Here is a 14,840-nt window from a genome sequence, read left to right as displayed (position 1 = left end):
CTAAGAACACTCCCAAACATATTAAATAATTTTGTGTTAAATTTTAAAAGCTCGACCTAGCCGTTTCGGAGTTTTAAGGGAACGAACTTTCACTTTCACAAACAGACATGGTGCCATTTATATCTAAGTAAAGTTTACACACACACACACACAAACACACACATATATATATATATATATATATATATGTGTGTGTGTGTGTGTGTGTGTGTGTGTGTGTGTGTGTGTGTGTAGAAAAACGCGGGGATCCTTCATAGGGACGTGATGTCCCTCAACTAATAAGGGTGTTCCGAAATCGTGTCTGAGGAGTCGGCTAATTTCAGTTAATGTGTAGATGGATATCTGCCGCCTGCATACCCGCAGTAACTATCTTGGTTGTATATGACGCGTTACTTGTCACATCGTAGAATGTAGAACTGGATAAAAATATAAGAATTTAAAAATCGGCGCATGGCACATAGATTGCGCCGTGGCCCATAAAGTAAGGTCGTCAGTATTGCAGATTTCATGAGTGCGACGAGATGGGATCGCGCCTATGTCGGAGCACGTCACTGATAGCATGCAGTACATAGAAACCCACTTTGGGTCTGGCGTTGTACGTTGTCGATGCAATTGCTCGATTCGGTCTAATTCTGGGTTTTAGCTTTATCGTAAAAAAAGGTGTATGTGAACGGGTATTTATATAAATATATATATATATATATATATATATATATATATATATATATATACACACTAGCAGTTCAGCCTGGCTTTGCTCGAGCTCTATGTACTGCTCATAACTTTATGTGCATATATATATATATATATATATATATATAAATATATATATATTCAAAGAATCAGTGATGTCTAACTAGCCTGCATCTACAATTTCAAGTGTTTAGACCTAAAATTTGCGACATCTAGGTAGCCAAATGTTTGCTTAAAAACTGATTAAACAACCTGCTGCATATCTGCATACTCTTTATGAAAAATTCTGAATGTTTAAACCCAAAATTGGTTGCATGATTTGCTATAAATCGCAAATGGCAAATTTTTAAAAATTTGACCCCTTAGCAGCTAAACTTTCGGCCAAAAACCGATTAAACAGTTTGCTGCATTCTTGAATACACTTTATGTAAAATTTCAAATTACCAAAAATTGACTGAGTAATTTGGTAGAAACTGCAGAGGTAAATTCTTTTTCACCTTGTAGCCATCAAATCAAATTAAAGCGTTTCATTTATGCCCAATTAACCTACATCTAAAATTTCAAGTGTTTAGAATCAAAATTTGCAGAGGAATGTAGTAGGGTTTTCAAATGTCAAATCGTTGAACTTTGACCCCTTAACAGCGAAATTTCTGGCCGAAAAAATAATAAAAAAGATTTTCCATAATCTCAATACCCTTTATGTCAAATCTCGAGTTTGTAGACTGAAAATTGACAGAATAGTTTAGTAGGGAAATATACACACATAGACACGCACACACACAGACGGACAATTTCACTTATATATATATATATATATATATATATATATATATATATATATATATATATATATATATATACTAAAAGAATCACAAGGTATCAACACCAGATGCTACTTGAGAATAAGTTTTAATAGATATGCTCAAAATCACACACACACACGCATATATATATATATATATATATATATAGAGAGAGAGAGAGAGAGAGAGAAAGAGAGAGAAAAAGAGAGAGAGCGAGAGAGAGAGAAATAAATAAAAAGGAACAAACGGTATTATGTATTTACCTATGAAACAGAAAACAATAACTCATTACCTTTTCTAGACATACTTATTATAAAATCCAATAATAAACTATCCTTCAAAGTTCACCGCAAAACTACACACAAATACGATTGCATACATTTCTATTCACACCATAATGATAAAATAAAAACAGGGATGATAATTGGTTACTTCTTACGCGCTTTCAGAATTTGCAGTCCTGAATATCTGGACGAAGAATTCAAATATTTCACAAACATTTTGAAAACCTAACTAAGAGAAAAGCCACACAAATATTTTCCAGAATAAATAATAATACGAAATCATACATACCAGACCTTTCTCTCATAAACAGGCATCTTTTACCTACACACACCAATAATACAATAATCTGTAACACACCAAACAAACTAGAAAGTCCTATCGTACAAACCACATCACTAACCATAAGACATATATTAAAAACTACGAAACATCTCCATAACAAACCAGTTTCCAATGGAGGTATATACACTATCCTTGCCATAATTGGCATCATAAATACGTTGGTGAAACTCAGCGTAAATTGGAAAAAAGGCTCAGTGAACATAAAAGAGATATAAAAAAAATAGTAATTCTCTAAGTGCATTATTCTCTCATTCAGTGCAACATAATCACACCTTTGACTTTAAACAAGCAAAAGTAGTTAAATTTATTTCAAATAAACCGCGCCGGAGACTTCTTGAATCTGCGCTTATCGCAATTTCAAGCACAATTAAACAACGTGCAGGTTTCTATAACATAGCGCAATTAATAAGTAAACTTTTATTAAAAGAACATTATTTAACTATAGACACAGGTTAACCTTCTCACACCATTCAAACACCCCCTGCAATAATTAACACATAATCTCAATCAATAAATTACATACACACACTCATTTCATTTCTGTTACAAACCTATATTTGAATTTCAACAGATATATCTTTTTTCCAGTAAGAATATAAACTGCGTTCATATTTTTAAAATTACATTAACGACTATATGACGTCACTAAAATTTTCCTCTCTTTAACAGCACCAGCCCCCCCCCTTTTAAATTTCCAACGTCTTTTTTCGTTTTTCTGAAATAGAACTGAATCACACTGTGCACGGGAAACATTTTCCAATATTTTGTACTGGTATTTTTTGTTTCTTAACCTCATCCATCCAGAGGAAGTCTCGAAATAAAGACGAAACGTTGATGAACACATAATACGGTTTTTTCCTTTTTATTTCTCTGTTTTGTCGGAATACTATTTCCCTTATTTTCATCATATATATATATATATATATATATATATATATATGAACAAATGATTAATAAAACATGTTAAAAGACATCTTGAAAAAGAGTTAAAAACATATTTAATTTTAAAAAAGGAAACACAAGATACGTGGATAGTCCTTAATCCGCGGAGTTTCGAAGAAATACTCTCCTTCTCATCAGAGGGCAGGAATTAGCAAAATTCAGGATCGGTTGTTTCATATAAAAGTATTTAATGAAACTACAAGTAAGTCACAGATCTTACTTGGTTAAAAAAAAAAAGGGTGAGGTAAGGGGAACAGGAGGCAAAAGAAAAATGTTAAAAAGATTTCACATGAATGGATTTTGATTACCTTGGTAAACTTATTGTAATTTTATTGTAATTTTTATTATATATATATATATATATATATATATATATATATATATATATATATATATACCCACTATTATCAAAGCAATTTTGTTTCTGTGTGTGAGTTCGTTAACTAGAGACTCCAAAACAGCTGGCTGATTTTTATGAAATTTCGCACGAAGGTATTTTATGTGCCTGGCAGTGTTGTATTGCAAGTTCTTTGAATAGTGTCGATACTCTATTATCGAAATAATCCGGCTGAAGTCGGATAATGCGATTCTGAGCAAATTTACAGTATCACAGCATAACATTACAAGTGCACCCGAAATGTTTTTTTACCACACAAGCTGAATGGCCCGACATAAAATCAAGAGTTCTTTGATATGAAGGTGGTTGTTCGAAATGAATGTTTCTATTCATAGCACAATTGCACAAACGCACCATGATACTTGACATTTTCATTTTAAACTTAAATTCAAAATATTATCACGCCACAAAGCAGTAAGGCCTCGCATATAAAATCATCAGTAAGCTCTTTGACACGACAGCGGCGCATTGGAAATTAATCTTTCTCTTTAGATTACGATTTAAGCATGATACTTGACTTTTGCATTTGAAATTCTAATTCAAGCCATCTATATATATAAAAGGCAAAATGTGTGTGATTGTGTAAGTATGTGTGTGTGTTTGTATGTCTCGCGAATACTTTTGACACCGGCCACGAATTTTCGCCGAATAGGTATCATTTTTAAGCTCGAACATTCGCCCGACATATATCGAAATATTGGCCAAAAATATTTATTCCTTCACCCTATAATAATCAGTTTTCTACAAGGAGGGTGTAGCAAAAACCTCCTCTCATGACAAGTTCGCTTCTACACATGCGCAAATGACGTCAGAACATGATTTAGTTTAAAGAAAACCGACCCAATTTCGTCAACGTAGTCTTAGCTCACTTGATTAGAGGTCGGCGTCATTATCAAATGGTTGTAAGTTCGAATCGTGGTGTGAGGTGTCTTTTTTTTAAATTTTAATATTGAAACAGGATTATTTAAGCCATTTTTCACGTTCCATTTTTTTTGGCTAAGTTTTAACGTTCGTTCTTCTGGATTTTTTTTTTCATCACATTCGCGTTTTCTTTTTTGTTTTTGTTTTACCGATTTTTACATTTAACATCATTCGCTTGCCTTACGTTAGATTTTTGTGTTTTTTTTCGATTTTTTAAAAAGTTTTAACGTTTTTTATATAAAATATTTAATAATCTTATATTTAATATTTAAAACTATTTACTTCGCTTGTTCTTATGTTTTGGTTAATCCCCTCGCCCCGCCTGAGCACACACACCTCTAAACACCCGGGCAACGCCGGGTACCCCCCGCTAGTTATATATAAAAATAACTTTATAAAATCAATAATAGATTCTCTACTGTGCAATGTAGAATACTATGTATTGTAGATTAAGTCATTGCGGATAAATATTTGAGTTCCTTCCGGTTTACCCCGATGAGTTTCCAACTCGAACAGACAATAAATCGATTTGATTGAAAAATGGATGGCTTAACCGACTTCAAAGGCAATAAAAAATAATCAAAAAACTAAGTTTTCCCTGTATAGGAATGTGAAAAATTCGTGAACTTGTCTGTGTGCGTATGTGTGTCTTTGTGTCTGTGTGTGTACATTTCCCTAGATGAAAGATCTGATTCTATCATTAGAGCTAAAGATTTTTTGATCCAATCTGCAATTCGGATTCATATCGTTACAATAATGATATAGATCCAAGGTTGGGGCCACAGAAGGAAAACACGATCACGGATTAAGTTTTTTAAAGATGTATTAGCGAAAAGGTTACACGGATAGGATAAAAATGTGTGCTACATGCTACCAGTACTTCTGCTGATTCTACGCTATTCCGATACCGGTCTCTGAAAGGGTTATCTCACATCTTTATATAGTACTGGATGTGTCTATGATGCAAGTAAGTTTCAATTTCGCAACAAATAGAATAGGTTAATATAGTAGGGATTGTTGAGTTTATAATTATTAATATTCCCAAGTTTCTAATCGTATATAAATATGTTCGTTTTAAAGTAATTGGGTAATTGGTTGTAAATTAGGGCTTGTTTAATGTGTTTTTTTATTTTGGTGAAGAATATATTTCTGGTTTAAGAGATACATATTGCACATTATAATATCGTTGATATTTTACTAGCCTGAGTACCCGGCGTTTCCCAGGTGTTTGGAGATGTGTATTGAGCAAAAACAACAAAAAAGTGGTAGTAGGCAGGCAGACAGGCAAGCTCGAACCCATACCGCAAAGAACGAAAAAGAATGTGAAAAAAAAGTGACTTCTTTGCCGTTGCGTTCATCGTCAAGACGGACGTGTCCAGTTGAGAGTGGAGGAATCAATGTTTTCTCGATATTTGTCGTCCGAACGGTCGAGCTTAAAAAGCGATACAAATATCGTGAAAATCCGTCGCCCCTGTCGAAAGTTGTAGGCAGACATACATGCATACATACAAACATACATACATACGTACATACATTTAAACAGACAGGTGAGATATAATAGATATCGATATGTCATTCGTTTCTGTACTTTAGATTGCATGGGTTTATACGGGCATTTTTATAGGGAGATGCAGCGAAGGCATGATTTGAGTTTTGTTGTTAACGTTTAGCGAAGATGTGAAAAGTTATTAAAAAATATTTTGTACATTTTTCGAATTTATCCGTACAACGCTTCTATTCTTTTTCTAATTTTCCTATAGGTCTATATTTCTCGGCTAATATTCAATAAAATATATCAATAAATCCAACAGCTCAAGTAAAATTAGAAAATAATACTAACATTGTAACTTTTGATACCATTTTTTTTATTACTAGCACATACGCCCAACGCTGGCAGGAAATGAGCGATAACATCGCTGTACAATGCCTCCCAGACCATCCACCAATATAAAAGCGAAAATGTGTGTATGTATGTTCGCTTTTTTTTTGTGCATGTCTGTAACAGGTTTTTTTTCCGAGAGGCTCACAACTTCTTAAAACTTTTTATATCACATATAAATCATAATATCTACGAGTTAACAATGGAGGTCGCCTGTCTATTTTATTTGCTCGAATTCGGAAAGATAACTATTCAATATTTTTCACTAGCCGCATGTGGAGTAGGCTTTTTCGTATCATAAAAGCGGTACTAATTCTGGCGTTTTTTTGGCCACTTTTGGCTAAAATCAAAGTGTAGTATCTGTTCTCAGAGAAAAACTTCGATCAACGCTAAGTGTCCGCGAAAGAGCTCCTAGCCTTCTTGGTTAAGATTCTTTATTTTTGTCCTGCAAGGACCAGCCCCTTCCTTGGGGATTTGGGCCATTAAGGACTTTTTGTATTTGCATGCTTTTTTCCCACTAACTATTTCATTTTCTTTCTTCTTTCCAGATAGTCCAGGGTCCAGCTATTGATAACGCAGCCGACAGGCCCAAGGTAACAGACGTGCCTTTTTAGGCGAAGGCCCCTTGGTTTCCAAATCGGCGGGCACTAGTTGGGCTCTGGGCCTTCAAACTAGATGGAGCAGGCCTCTGCTCCTGCCACCCTGGGAGACGCCCCGGGTGTAGTGCTCGAGAAGGGTTCGGGGGTGCCGCCTCGAAAGCCCCCCCCCGGTCGAGAAGGCTTTCGGGGGTCGCCGCCCTCAGAAGGGTCGAGAGTCCGGTAGCGGCCGTAGGGGTTGCCACCGCCAAAGGCAACCCCAGTTGGAGAGAGGGTTCCGGGGTCGCCACCCCAGACGCCATTTAGTTGGTAGCCGGTAGGGTTACGGCTGCAGGGTTTTCGAGAGCAGATTCCGGGGTCGCCACTGAGTGCGAGATCGAGGTCGAGATCGCGGTCGGTTTCCAGCAACTCCGAGGCGGGCTATGAGGACACCACCCCCAGTAGCTCACACATGAAAAATGTTGCAGTAGTGGAGATCACCCCAGACGTAGAAGCGGGACCCGTGTCGATGACTCCCTAGAGAACACCGGCAACCGTGATACCAGTAAATAGAGAACAAGAAGTACAGATGTGGAAAGAAATGGTGATGAGTAACCCGGAAGCCGACCAAGTGGAGGAAGCCTACCGCAACTTCAATAATAAGAACAACAGGCGTCAAGTGAAGAGGTGGTGGCTCCTCAACGAGGATGCATCCATGCCGCCATCAACGACGACCCAGTCGGAAAAGAACAGCCCAATTAAACCAGTAACGGAGGGGTTAAGAAAAGTAAAATCTGCGGAGGTGATTATTGTGATAGGTGCTCCCCTGGGGAGGTGGATTGACCAGCAAAAGGCTAAATAACTATTTTTCCGGTCGTGATCGCCGGAAATGTCCGAAAGCAATCAGATTTGATCAATGTGGAAATATTTTCCTTTTATCAGACAATTGCAATTTAGACGATCCCCTTTTTATGGGAGTTGGCCTCCCACCAACAACTTGGGAAAATAAAAATAAAAAAAGTGTTCCCGCAGTAAATGAAATACTACCCCGCAGTCAAAGTTGACCTCATTAAGTCATTAAAACGTGCACCTGCTTCCGTTAGTATTTAGCGGTGGCCCAATAGTTAACGTTATCCATTTTCTTTTCACACTTTAATTTCCAACTTTGTCTCAAGGGTTCGGGTTCGATCTTCATACTTACCTATCAAAACTTTTTTTTTATTTTAACCCCCACACCCCGGAGTTTTGATTTACCCAAAACCACACACACCTCCAAACATCCAATCAACACCGGGTACCCCCACTAGTTCTTCATAATTTCTATAGCTCATTCTTATATATGAAATATTACAGTCGCAGGTTTACTGTTTATGGATATTCTACGCCAAAGTGAACCCCACTATTTATTATGAAGTCGATAGTACTATATTAATATCACTATTAGATTTCACTACAGATAGACAAACATAGTCGCAACAGATATATAAGAATTTATTTCAAGCTATTCTCTACATCTTTGTTGAAATTCTATTGAGATGGATAAAATGTTAAAACTAAATTACCCGAGAGGGTGAGGCATTGGAGGTTTATGTAATCGTACATATTGGATCGTACTGGGAAGAAAAAATAACCAGTATTTACAACTGATGAACTTAATATGCTTACTTCTCTTTGTTTCTTTTATTTTGTTTGCAAGCTTTCTTAGGATCTTACGTGTTGCGTCTTATCTGTTGTGTCTTGTAAAGTTCAAATGACAACTGAAAAGGAAGCCGTAGACTGTCGATACAACTGAAACTTTTACTGCATTGTTTGAAAAAATCAAGATAAAATAAATTAATTTACCAATGCTGACAACAATGACCCGGTATTTGACAGAGGCCGAGGGGAATATTTTATCAGGTTTCCACGGATACAATTATATAAAGAATTCACTAAATATATATATATATATATATATATATATATATATATATATATATATATATATATATATATATAACCCAGAAAAAATATATAAATAAACAATGCTTATGTAGGACATTTAAACATTGTCTTCATAAATAAAAAATAGTTACGTCGCTAATCTTCTAGCAAATAAAAGAAACAACAAAATAAAAGACAAATATGTTGAACTATATTGTATGAAACAGCACTAACATATTACGTTTTAATTTCTAGGATGATTCGTCATTCATATGTTTTGGATTCATCGGACTAATTTCCTCGTGTTAAATGTCATTTTTTAACACTTCCGGCTAAGATCTAAATTTAGTGTATGTTCTGTTTTAAGGTTTGTTGCTAAAAGATTTTATAGACAAACGCAATGTATATTTTTATTGGAATTTCTGTTAATTTCCTTTTCTTCACGGTTAAATATTATTCATGTTTCGAACTTTGCTATCATGAAACCCGTTTGTAACTTGAACTTATGTTATAAACAAATAGTCTGCAAAGGTCACCGGATTTGGACTAATGTCGAATATGTCATATTAAATTATCGGGTATCAATGCATCACGATAATTGCTTTAGAGATAAAACTTGGATAAAAACAACACAATACAATGAGTTTAGTGGTCTTGAGGCACCGTCACGGGGCATAGAGACAGTAACTCTAATCGTTGTATGTTCATAGCTATCTGTTTAGATATGTTTTCTGGTCGGTTTATGCATTATATCTTTTCATCTGCTAAACGTCTGCCCAACCTGCTGCACACTACAAATATTTAGAAACTGTCGCAAACAGGGGAAAAAAACTGCCGTAAACTGATTCTGAGTTTTTAATTTCTTGACTCAGAATTTGAAATCCTGTGTTCAGTCTTTTGTCCAATAAAAACTCACCTTTTTTGGCCACTCCCATAATGAGAAAAATCATCCTGTTATTCAAGTAAATAATTAACAATTTTTCGCAAGAGATAGAATTAAATGCATCCCGTTGAAGTGGTAATTAGGCTATAAATTAAAATAGGATAGCTGTAAGCCAGAAGAAACAAAGTTTGAATAGCCTAGATAGATGCGTGTACTATTGTCACAAGTATGTATAATTATTAAGAATATCATCTATGGTTTTTAAGGACTTCGTTTTCAATTTAATATAACCATAAAAACAAAGCGAATCTCAATTATTTTTCATCAAAATTGAATTTTCACCAGCTATTGACAAATCGCTCGACTACCTTGTGAATGTCTTCAGAATGGCAAAAGCTAATGAAGTAAACTCCGATAAAAAAATCAAGTTTGGAGTTCAGATAGGAAGATGGTGAATCACTGGAACGCCTTCTGCTGCTCCGACAGTATTGCTTACCTTTCCACCGGACTTTGTCTGCAACGCGAGAAGGGCATCCTGTTAACTAGGCAAACTTAGTTAACCTTCAGGCGAATATCAATTTTACAATTGATGTTTCAATGTCGTATGTGCTGCGTACTACTGCTTTCAGAAAACTCGTCATGTTAAGTAAATGATTTATTATTGTTCGCAAGAGCTAGAATTAAACGCAGCCCTTTAAAGTAGTAATTAGGCTAAAATATGTGTTTAGGTAAAAGGACCATATGGATTGAGTAAAGGCATAGATTCTTATTGTTGTGGTTTGAATGAGGTAACTAAATGTGCGTAGTGTATTTTGTAGAACTTGCAAACTTGTTGTTTATTTTTATTTTTATTTTATATCACCCGCCCAGGCCTGTATTCGGAGAATTAATTCAAGCTTCGAATGAATAGCCGCAATATACGCCGCAATCCACCGGATGACGCAGAATGTGACAAAGTTGCTATCATTTATATCGTTGAATTAGGATAGATTTTTCTCTTCAAATCTATTCCGGATGGATATTTGTATGCAAATTATTAGGCTCACAATTAAATGCATGTGCACATTTTTGTCAAACTAATTTGGGATATACATTTCTATGGGAGTTGGACAAAGTCTTAATATAAAGAAGAAAACAGTCTAGTGAACCTATTTGCATACAGAGAATAACGTTTATTCCAATATTTTCTTCATGTGATAAAATTATTTTACGTGTATTTAGAGTTCCTTACTTAAAATGATACATTATATGCTGCGTACACAATCTTACTATAACTTCTGTTTTATTGTTTGGCTGGAATTGCAATCTGAGTATTATAAGGTGTTACAGTCACAGGTGTTCAACTTACTTCCATTTATTATTGAACTATAATGCTTTGAATTATAGATTCTATCGTGACACTTCTGCTTCAAATATGTCTTTATAAATATATCTATTCGAAAGTAAATTAATAGATATTTGGGGAAGCACGTACTTTTTGTAATCTTGGATGATGTATAATTATTTATATATATTTATTATTTATATATTATTGGCGGTACCAAGAAGGAGTCTTTTCTGTAATGTCTACCGTAGCACCATATGTCGATATGTTTACTTGGAACGAAGGGTTCATTCTGACGTATATACGTCCACTACATGTCTATGGTTGGTTCTTCACTATTTGAACCCTAAGTTATGTTGTTGCTGTCTGTTTATGTTCCAATGCTATGGTCGTCTAAATGTTCATATGCGCGTGCGTGCGTGCGCAAGCGCACGCGCGCGTGTGTTTAATACATGCATTTTCCGACACACATGCGTCTTTGATCTTGGTCCATCTTGAATTCATCTTGTTCTTGGAGGGTAGGGTGGAACCTATTTGGACGAATATTCATTCACTTCCAAGAACGCTGTTGTGTTTTATATAGTTTTTATTCAGTTTCCAGGTGTCGATCGCAGAAGAATGGAAAGTGAATATCTTTGCTTGAGTGGTTAACTCTAGGTCTCCATTCTGAGACACGTCGGCTCCCTCCCCGGTAAGGTGGGGGAGGGACCACCTGTTAAACCGTCCCTCTACTCAACGTCCAAAGTCCAACTCCCAATTATTCTTCTCAACTAACTAGAATCACGTAACATGCACGTAATTCTATCAGCTGACCAGATACTCTTGTAAACTTGTCTACGATATGATTTTATCATATTTTGACAGTCTTTCAAAATTATTCACATTCATCTCCCGTCCATCTCTCCAGTTAGATAGATAGGTAGATTGAGACGGATAGATACAGAAATAGATAACTAACAACTACTTTCTTGTTTCGACCTACTACCTAACATTAATAGATATTTGAGAAAGCACTTATTTTTGTAAGATTTGATTGTGTATAATTATTTAAAGTATAATTGTAAATTCTTGTGACTTAAAGGCAAATACATAAAAATACAAGTAATTGAGCCAAGTGCGAATGTGATAGCGTACGCCGATATCTCAGCTAATTAATATAGAAACGAAAACATCCAATTTGAATAATTTTTTTTTCTTTTGTTACGAAGCTTTACTGTGTTTGTCTGCGATATTTTGAAATGTTTAAATTATCAGCGAAAATGGAAGTCGATACTTATCCAACATCTATATCTTGATTTTTCTTTTTTAAGAATAGAGCAAACAGAATTGACATTAATTAATTTAGCGATGCTGACACGTATTATCCGAAATCTTACAGAAAATAGAGTAATATCAACTTGTGGATAATAACATAAATTTAAAACAAAATTATGTTTGTGGAAACATTTTGCTGACAATCAGTTTCAGATTCATTTTAAGACATTGCAGACAATCGACATCTTCTATTTTGTCATTTACTAAATAATCTACGCTATATTTTTCCTATGTATCGTGCTATCTGTATATAGTAAGTGAAATTATACTACTATTATTATTACTACTATTACTATCACTATTATAAGTAAAAGGAGAGGCCTCATGCATCCCAGAATTAATGATTAGATTTGTACTAAAGTAAGGAAAAATTAGAGAAATAATACAAATCAATATACTTATATAACACGAAATAGTCATCCAAGCTTTCTTCGCATTATTGATTTTAATCTCAATATTGAATTTTATTATGCGACACTTCCATTAAGTCTCAAGAGACAATGGCCACCTTTTTAAGAGTAGCCGAGAGTGTAATTGTGAGGCAAAGGTGTCGCAATCCTCAAACAAATATTACCCAAATCGGTACTACTTGGATCCAGTGGCAGCGGAGGTCGAGGACTTATTGGAAACAATGTTGAGATAAGCGGAGAGCACATACAGCACCTGGAATTCCCAAATGGTCACCCATTTTAGTATTGGCCAGGCTTAACTGTGCTTAACTTCGGTGATCTGACGGGAACCGATGTATGAACGTGATTATACCGTATATTTCTTACTATAATATAGAAACTAACATAACTTTATATGTGAGCTTATCTTAATCATTAGCAGTATTGTGGATTACCGCACGCAAAACTTGGAGTTAGCATTCAGTGATTCCTTCCTCTCAACAACCAGCGGCACAACCATAAAATGGTTTAAAAAATAGATCAGACACCCATAGAAACATATCATTTAGATTATTTCTAGGGCTATGACAACAGAATATTCTTTTCCTTGTTTTGACTCTCGAGTATATATTCGTCACAGTTAGACACAATTAATCAACCGAGAACCACATCACTCTACATAAAAAACATATATAATATCAATGGATATATACCTGAGATTCAAAACAAGGAAAAGAATATGATGTTGTCGTATCCCTACTTATTACATACATAAATTATCATAGAGTCATATTCAAGTTTTCGCTTTATCTCAAAGTATGTATCACAGATAGATTTTGGGAGCGCTAATTAACATGCCTCGAATGCAGCCACTCCGCTATAATCTCTAGATTACGTAAACTATACCTCACAAATTGAATCCGTATTTATCGAGGGTAGTGATTGAAAGAAACACGATGCGATTCGCCTTACAGCATTTTAAGGAGGGAAGATTTTCTATGCAGTTTGCGATAAAACAGGTAGAGAGTTGATCAGCTCTGCAATTGAACTGGGGTGTATTGCTCGCGCCGCTGAGATAAAAAAGATAAATATTGCTTTCTTGCTCATAAATTTCTTTAAACCCCAGTGGCAATGAGAACTTCTCGGATTGTTGGCGCTAAATAAATTTGATTTGTAAGACTGCATTTAGTTTAAACATGAATTTGGATGGTTCTCTTGCATTCTTTATTGATTGCCGGTGATTTTGCGTAATGTTTTTGTTATCATTAAGCCCCCGCCCATTATTGAGGAAAATTGGTATTTTCAAGAAACAATTGAAATTTAATAGTTAAACCGTCATTTTATTTTAATTAAATTTAAAGTTTTCACGCAGAGCGAGTTTATTTCGGATAAGTTCCTGATATAAATACCTTCACCACATAAACGTTCTTGGTTCTAAGATCAAATATATCATAGTAAACTTGATCATTGAAGTTCTACAAAATACACACTACACGCACTTGGTTACCCCATTCTGACTACAACAATGGGAATCTATAGTTTGGTTCAAGCCGTACGGTCCTTTTATGTTAACACATTTTAAAACAACTCTGGATCTACTTGTATTATTTGTCACATACTGCATTACGCAAAACATGCGCAAGACATTTCTTGCTTACAAGTGAAGCCACTAATGTGTCCGTGTTTGCAAATTGTGATACTAACTAGAAGCTTTTTTCAGATTTTGATAGTCAAACGATTTTTTACAAAAGTACCTAGAGTAAGTGAAGAAATGGTTCAAATTCATCGAACTGCTCGTACAGTCTGACCCACAAAAAACGGGCCCAACACAAAGTAGGCCCCGTTTCTTAGTGTTTTGTCCGAATGAAATGAATCTTTGGTCATAACTGGTTTATTATATTCAAAACATCACATCAAAACACAAGGGTCTTTGGACTTTTTTTCCCTCCGTTCTACAGCATATGTTCTAGATGGCCTCCATTTAGATTTTGTTTTTTGGGGGTCACCCTGTAATATCTTCATTAATTCCGAAATGATACACACCAGGAAGCTACAACCTGTCTTCAAAAGGCATAGATGCATAGGCAGTTGGAAGGGACTCGTATAAGTAGTAAAGGATTTGTTCTCTCGGTTAAACAATTGACGAGTATATTGAATCCTTTACATCAGT

General features: G+C 35.2%; 2 pseudogenes; one reads left to right on the top strand and one right to left on the bottom strand.

Moving 5' to 3' along the window:
• The first annotated feature begins 6,583 nt into the window (after window positions 1-6,583).
• On the top strand, window positions 6,584-6,798 carry LOC145284523 (U2 spliceosomal RNA; annotated as a pseudogene).
• A 6,134-nt stretch (window positions 6,799-12,932) lies between these two features.
• On the bottom strand, window positions 12,933-13,050 carry LOC145283651 (5S ribosomal RNA; annotated as a pseudogene).
• Window positions 13,051-14,840: the final 1,790 nt, after the last annotated feature.

This window comes from Euprymna scolopes, chromosome 1 (genome assembly GCF_053919585.1).
Source record: "Euprymna scolopes isolate OS-2025 chromosome 1, ASM5391958v1, whole genome shotgun sequence".
NCBI lineage: Eukaryota > Metazoa > Mollusca > Cephalopoda > Sepiida > Sepiolidae > Euprymna > Euprymna scolopes.
The sequence above is the reverse complement of the archived record's forward strand: the minus strand, read 5'-3'. Positions and strand labels throughout refer to the sequence as shown.